We start from the raw sequence: 8,054 nt of genomic DNA on the forward strand, positions 1-8,054 counted from the left end.
GCTTGAATCAACAAGATATAATCAAGATCAAAGTTAAAGGAACTTGATCTCCATAAAATGATGATGATGATGATCATGAATTTGAAAGGAAAAATAAGAAGAAAAAGAAAACTTACAAGTAATACTAGAAAGGAAGGAAAGAAGAGAGCAAGTGTGTATGAAAACCAAATGAGAGCAAGTGTTGAATGAGAGGAAAATGGCTAGTATTTATTGGCAAAATTTTTAACATGGATTGATGACATGGAAGGCCTATAGGCCGTTGTATTTGGTATGGAGGAGGGGGAGACACCATTTTGCTTTTTGGGTAATGGTTGTCTAAAGCATGTACTTATGCTAGAATCCCATGTAACAATATGGATAATCCTTATCCAAATGCTTGTATGACTCATTAATTAATTTATTTTATTTATTTTATTTATTATGGGTCACTAGTAATAATACTTGGGCTATTTAATTTAGTCAATAGCTAGAGTAGAGTGGGCTTAAGTTCAACAAGGTAGAAAGTCCAACAAGACTAACTATTGGGCTCTAGTAAATAAATAAATAAAATTAAGCATCCAAAAGCCCAAGTAATTATTATTATAAAATAATAATTAATATTTCGCAGTCCCAATATTCCGTTTACGACAAAAGTCAAACGTGCGCGCATTCTGCGGTTTAATCGAAACGTCAAGTAACGCTAACGGTTATAAAAGCATCCGATGAACAAGTTAAGCATCCTAGGTACTCTAAGGCACGTTTTAATGTATATATAGATATAAAAGACGTGTGCCAAGGTTCCGGAGTATAAAGTAACACAATACGCACAAAAACGCAGTTTCGCTAAAAGCACAAAGCACAAAAGCAAGTCGAAAAAGCCGGGTCGTTTCAGTAGTACCCTGGTAGAATGTGTTGATGTACTCCTTCTTTGTCAAACCATGTGGTGGGAAAGCTCTTAGCATTTTCTTGAACTGTATCCATGCATCATACAAAGAATCATCACTCCGTTGAGTGAATGCATTAATTTCCATCCTTAATCGTTCCGCCTTTGATGGTGGAAAGAAATGATTGATAAAAATGTCGCTTTGACCTTGAAAAGTCCTAATTGAATCGGGAGGTAAATTCCTTAACCATGCCTTCGCATCACCTTGAAGAGTGAATGAAAACGCTCTCAACTTATAAGCATCATCGGTAACATCCTTAGTCTTGTAGATATCACAAATGTCGTTAATTTGTTGGAGGTGTTCGAATGGATTCTCTTCTATTGTCCCATGAAATAACATATCCTTGATCATCGTAAAGAAGTTACCCTCGATCTTCCAATTATCGGCCCCGATGGGTGGTTTTGTAATAGCCAGAGGCACAACTGTTTAGCATTCCACATTGGAGTGTCATTTGGATCGTTTTCTTGCTCTTCATTAACTGGTAAACCATGAACAATCGGATTACCCTCTACACCTCCGTCCATATCTATCAAACAAAATGGCAAAACCTCAAAATACTTTCTTAAATCCCTTTCTTCTCTACGCTTGTAAACCTCGTTCATGTGTTTTTTCGGGTCAGAAAATGGATGTGTAAACTCTTGATCCTTGTGGGATCTCCTTTTCATACACCAAAGTACCTAACCTTCAATAACAACACAAGCACAAATAATATATAAAAACAAGAAAAGTAACTTTTGTAAGGATGATCCTTACAAAAGGATCGAACGATTAAAAGCTTAAAACAAAGATATAATTAGCTAACCACTCCCCGGCAGCGGCGCCAAGAAGTTTGATGCTCGTTTCATAAACATATATTTATCTTCAATGTTTTATACTTAAACGTAGACTCAACTATGTGACAAGCATACGAGAAACAATTACTCGGTTGTTGCAGTTAGTAAGTTTTCCGTTTAAGGTTCGTCCCAAGAGAGCGGTGGTAGCTAGTTGAATGGATGCAAACTCATAATCATCCTAAGTTGTGTTTGATTGAGGGGTTTTGATATTGAGATTTTAAGAAAACTAATTCACTTTAAACTAAGAAAACTAAGAATGATTAAGTAATTATCAATACTAAAGATATGTACACTTGCTTAATCCACTGGAAGCATTTGGGCTGTTCCTTGTTCACTTAAGATCTAAATGTGTTAAAACATTGGATTACTATCCCTACTAGATGTTATTGTGATCAATTTAATACTTTCAAATTTCCATAAGCTTATACTAATTGATCTTAGTTGAATCATGCAATTATCACAAGTACTTAGCCTAGTTTAAAGTCCCCTAAAACCTTTTTAGTGATCAAAATCCCTTAAGAAAACCAACCTCACTGAGACGACCCGACCTTAACCATAAGGACTTATACAATAACATATGATTTCATTGCGAGGTATTGACCTCTATATGCGACGTTTTTCAAAAACTGCATTCGTTTTTTACAATACGAATCATAACTTTTATTTAAAAACCAAAGTTTAAAACAACATAATACTGATTACCGCCTAGCGATAATCTTGGCCTTACAAACTTTACATGTAATAACGACAACACGATTTCCAACATATTTTACATTACAAATCTTCCGATATGCAGTTTTATTTTTGACACAAATATGCGAACTCCAAATTTTGCTTAAGTTCAACATGATGCAGCGGAAGCTTTTAGTTATCACCTGAGAATAGACATGCTTAAAACGTCAACATAAAGTTGATGAGATATAGGTATAATGCCGACAGCGATATAAATATAGACCACAAGATTTCATATGTAAACATTTTAATAAAAATATTCTAAGTTGTTGAGCACTTGGTAACCATACTTAACATTTAATCAACGTCGCATATTCCCTTTATTATGAAATCTCCCTACACCGTACCATGTGTAGTAACGAAACGAAGTACTGTGCAACCGTTAAATACTGGTCGTCCAGTCCGGTTGGGGTTGTCAGGCCCGATAGATCTATCAACAGGATTTGCGTTTACAATACCCATGTAAATTGTAGTTACCAAGCTACAGAGAAATATGCCAGTGGTACAACTCAACGTAGAATATATATTTTTAGTCACTTGTGTCTATAACGTAAATCATAAAATGCATGTATTCTCATCCCGAAATATTTAAAGTTTAAAAGTGGGACTATATACTCACTTTTGTCTTGAAGATAATAACACGACTTGGTCTCCGATTGATATCACGAACCTAACCATATATAATATATCAATATATTTTCTTTTTAAGAAATAAACGTTTCATATATATACTTTTAATACTTTTTATACTTTCTTAGTCCGTAGTTAGCAGTCTGATGTTAGTAGTCCACAATTAGATGCTTAATGAAATAAATAAAGACCCCATCGTATTCATGTTGATCGGAATTAATCTTGACCCACGGTACCGTGTTGTCAAATGATGTGTTGCGTACATAAGGTACCGGTGTTGTCAAATGACGTGTTGCGTACGTACATGAGGTCTTATGATTAATCTTCTCGTGTTGTTTACGGGTGGTCCTGAAATATATAAAATTAAATCATGAGTAAATATATATGAAATATCATATTAATTAGAAAACATATGATTTATTTAATTTTTCTCCAATTATTTTCGTTGTTAAACAAGCTTTGGACACCCGATCTTATTTTAGTCGTAGTTTCTTCGTTACAACTCCGTTTTTGTTGATTCAACTTGCCATCTCCTTGGATCGAGTCAAAATTTAAGAATATGAACTGTAAATACCATGGTTTATATTCGGAATCACAGGTTATAGTCCAAACTCTAGGTGAATCTTACGAAAGTAATCATTTTTGTCATGAAAACATCATTTAATGATCATTTTTCTAAAAATACTTATACTTTGAATTAAACCATGAAATTTTTATGTGATAACATATTCATAAGAAATATAATTTTTCTAGAACATGAACTTCTAATTCAAAGTTCAAGTTGGTTTTTAATTATCCAACCCAAAACAGCTCCCGGTTACATTCCGACGCCGTAGATTCAGTTTTAAGGTGTTCTTGTAAAAACAAGTTGTATCTTGTTAAGTTAGCATATCATTATGATATATTACAGGTCTTGAAGTGTTTTAAAAGTTAAGTTAGAAGGATCTATTTAGTTTGCAAACAAGTTTGAAATCATTCAAACTATGTTCTTGTTGTTAAAATTTTATATCACAAAATAAGATAGCTATATAAATATGAATCAAAAAAGGATTTTTAACAAAGTTACTACCTCAAGTTACTTGGACAAGATAGCTTTAAAAGATGAGTAAAATCCTAGAACCAAAAGAGTGGTGGAGTTGGATTAAAAGGTTGGACGTAAACTTGTAAATTTGGAAGGATTTTTGAAGTGTTTTTGGAAAGGTTTTCTTATGATATTTAAGTGTTGTTTTTGAAGCTAAATCTTCATGGTAACTTGCTGGGATTATGATGAACACTTAAGGTTCTTAAGAGTGTGTTTTTGTTTAAAGAAAAGAGGTAGTAAAAATTGAAAATGGATGAGATATTTAAAGACATAAAAACATGTTTTATGGAATCATGGACAAAATTTCATGTTGTATTTTTATGCAATTAGTCAACAAACTTCCAAATTCTAATTACCTTATACCTAGGGCAGTAACATGGCTGATTAAAAGGTTGATTTGATGTGTATATACCAATAGTAAATACATCTAGAATATGAGTATGATACGGGTACCTATACTCTAGGTGTACGTATAGAAATCTTTGAGAAAACGGAACGAGGATTCAGATATAGCTATCTTTTGTAAATATACTTATATTGTTTTATGTATGTAAGCCCTTTAAAAGTGATAAAATACATATCTATACTATGCATGTATAAGTATTATAGGTTATAAGTATTTATGTCGAAGAACGTTACGTATAATTATCGTTTTGAAAACTTAAGTTAGTAGTTTCAAAATATACTTATAACTCATTGTTATTAGTACACAATGAGATGTTAAACATCCTTAGATCATGTTAAATATATATAAATACATATATATACACAAACGTATAATTATCGTATGTTATATAGTTCGTGATATCATCGGTCAAATTGGACGGTCAAACGTTATGTAAAACTCTTTTCAAAATCATAAATCTCAACAATTTAGATTGCTTATCATGTTGGTAAGGTTTAATTTATGTAAATATTAATCTTATAAGTGTAAAACGATCGAAAAAATTCGGGTCGTTACATTACCTACCCGTTAAATAAATTTCGTCCCAAAATTTTAAAATTGTACCTATTATGCGTCATCGGAAAACAGATGTGGGTACTTTTGTTTCATTTGATCCTCTCATTCCCAAGTAAACTCGGGACCCCTTCGATGTAACGACCCAGATTTTTCCGCTATATATTTATAAGGTTAATATTAACATAATTAATGTTTCCAACATATTAAGCAATCAAACTCATTAAGACTTAGTTATTTGAAATGAATTTTATACAAACGTTTGGCCACCCAATCTGTCTGACGATTCACGAACGTCATAATTTGAAATAATTATATAATGATGTATATATGGATATATATATATATATACTTATGATTTGTTAAAATGATATTTAAGTATCTCATTATATATAATAACAATTGGTTATATACATAAAATGAGGTTACTAACTTAAAGACTTCAAGACTATATACATATATATAACGATTAACGTTGTAATAACTTCTAAATTAAAATGTATATATATGTATTATTTTAATATGAATTAATACACTTTTAAAGGACTTAAGTACATATATACTAACATACTTATACTCAATAAAGATAGCTATACTCATAATCTCATTCAATTCCATCAAGAATTTTATTCGTTTTCATTCGATATTTACACCCGTATCATACCCAGCTTCCATACTTAAATACTATGAGTATATACCAATATGAAATACCAATTATTACCTCCTTAGCAGCCCTATGAGTCACAAGACAAGAATAAACATGATGGAACCAACATTTTAACTTCTAGTATGCATTATTATGCTATATTCCAAATTTTGATAAAGTTATTATGCTATATTCCAAATTTTGATAAAGTCTCTTAACCATATGCATGACCAACGAATTTTAACCCTTTTTTTACTCATCCATATCATCTATTTAACCCACCTTCACTCTCATAATATTCACACACAAGAACTCCAAGTATTCTCTTCATTTCTTACTCTTTAAACACTCTTTAAAAACACATACTTCAAGTCTATACTTTCAATCTTTTGAATCCATTTCAAGAACCCTTTGAAGATCAAGAACATCACTTTTATCTCAGCAACTTTGCTCAATTGATTTGAGGTAGTCACCTTATTCATAATCTTATTCGATTCATATTCATATAGCTATCTTATTTTGAGTTTATAACTAATAACAACAAGAACATAGTTTAGATCATTTCTAAACTTGTTCGCAAACAAACTTAATCCTTCTAACTTGACTTTTAAAATACTTCAACACATGTATTATGACAGTATGTCAAGCTAACATAAGGATATAAAACTTGTAAACACAAAGAACACCTTAAAACTGAACATACGCCGTCATAGATCATCGGGGGCTGTTTTGGGTTTGATTTTAAAAACCTATCCTAAACTTTGAATTAAAAGATTTCCTTTGGTGAAAAATCTTATTTTATATGGATATGAAATATATCCAAAATCCATGGTTAAACTCTAATTGGAAGTATGTTTTTCAAAAGAGTCATCAAGATGTCGTTCTTACGACGGATATGACTATCTTCTTGTATTTGTCACCTAAACTGTATATTCGACTATAAACATACTGTTTTTCTGTTTAGATTAGTAAATAACTTTTTGATACAAAACTATGGCAATTCGAATCACTCAAAACGGATTTGTAACGAAGAAATTATGGGTAAAATAAAATTGGATATTTTTGTTTGTTTTTAGCTACGGTTTTGATTAATAAAAATGGATGCTAACCTTATCCTAGCTAACTTACCTTGTATCCTACATGTATTTATACATGTCCTGATCCCGAACTTATGGAAGTACAATTTATAATAGTCGTGATTAAGTTCTACGATAATATATTATAGTCTTAATAAAGATCGTAAGGCACCATATATATATGACTTGATCACCGTGGATCCATATACAGCGTTTTGACATATCATATCGACCCATCTATATATATATTTCGGAACAACCATAGACACTCTATATGTGAAGGTGGGAGTTGGCTATACAGGGTTGAGGTTGATTCCAAAATATATATATACTTTGAGTTGTGATCGAGCCTGAGACATGTATACAACGGGTCGCGGATTGCTTCAGACAATATACATATTATGTGTCTTACTATATTAAGACAATATATTATAGTGTTAGTGAATTCTAACACAATATACGCATTTATATTTATATATATATTTATACTGTTGGACTATCGGACTATTGGACTATCGGACTGTTGGACTACTAACAAAGGACAATTAAAATTATCACAAGTATCATAAGTATGGAATATTAATTATATATATATATCTTGACACAAGAATTTTATTATTAGGTTCGTGAATTTGTCAAAGGCCAAGTCTTATTACCATCTATTCGGAAATCATTACAAGTGAGTTATAGTCCCATTTTCACTATCTAAATTATTTTGGGATGAGAATACATGCAAATTTATAAATGTTTTACAAAATAAGCACAAGTTCATGAAACTACATTCTACGATTGTTTTGTTATACCGGATATCTGTACTTATTATTATTATGCTTGGTAATCTAATAATTAGTGAAAAACACTAATTGACGCGAATCCTAAAGGTAGATCTACGGGCACCAACCACCCCCATTTTCGAATAGTGGAAATGCTTTAGTACTTCGAAGGGTCCTTGTCATACATTTGAATAGTGGAATGTATGATGCCAGATATCTTAAGCGCTCTATATTAAGGTCGGTTACCAGGCGACTCATCGTATGAATGATTTTTGCAGTTGTAATGATCCTGCACATTTAATTAAATGAAATCTTGTGGCTTATTAAATGTTATGATTGTTATATAGAAACTAAACCTATAACTCACCAACAATTTTGTTGACTTTTTAAGCATGTTTATTC

Source organism: Rutidosis leptorrhynchoides, chromosome 11 (assembly GCF_046630445.1).
Source record: "Rutidosis leptorrhynchoides isolate AG116_Rl617_1_P2 chromosome 11, CSIRO_AGI_Rlap_v1, whole genome shotgun sequence".
Classification (NCBI taxonomy): Eukaryota; Viridiplantae; Streptophyta; class Magnoliopsida; order Asterales; family Asteraceae; genus Rutidosis; species Rutidosis leptorrhynchoides.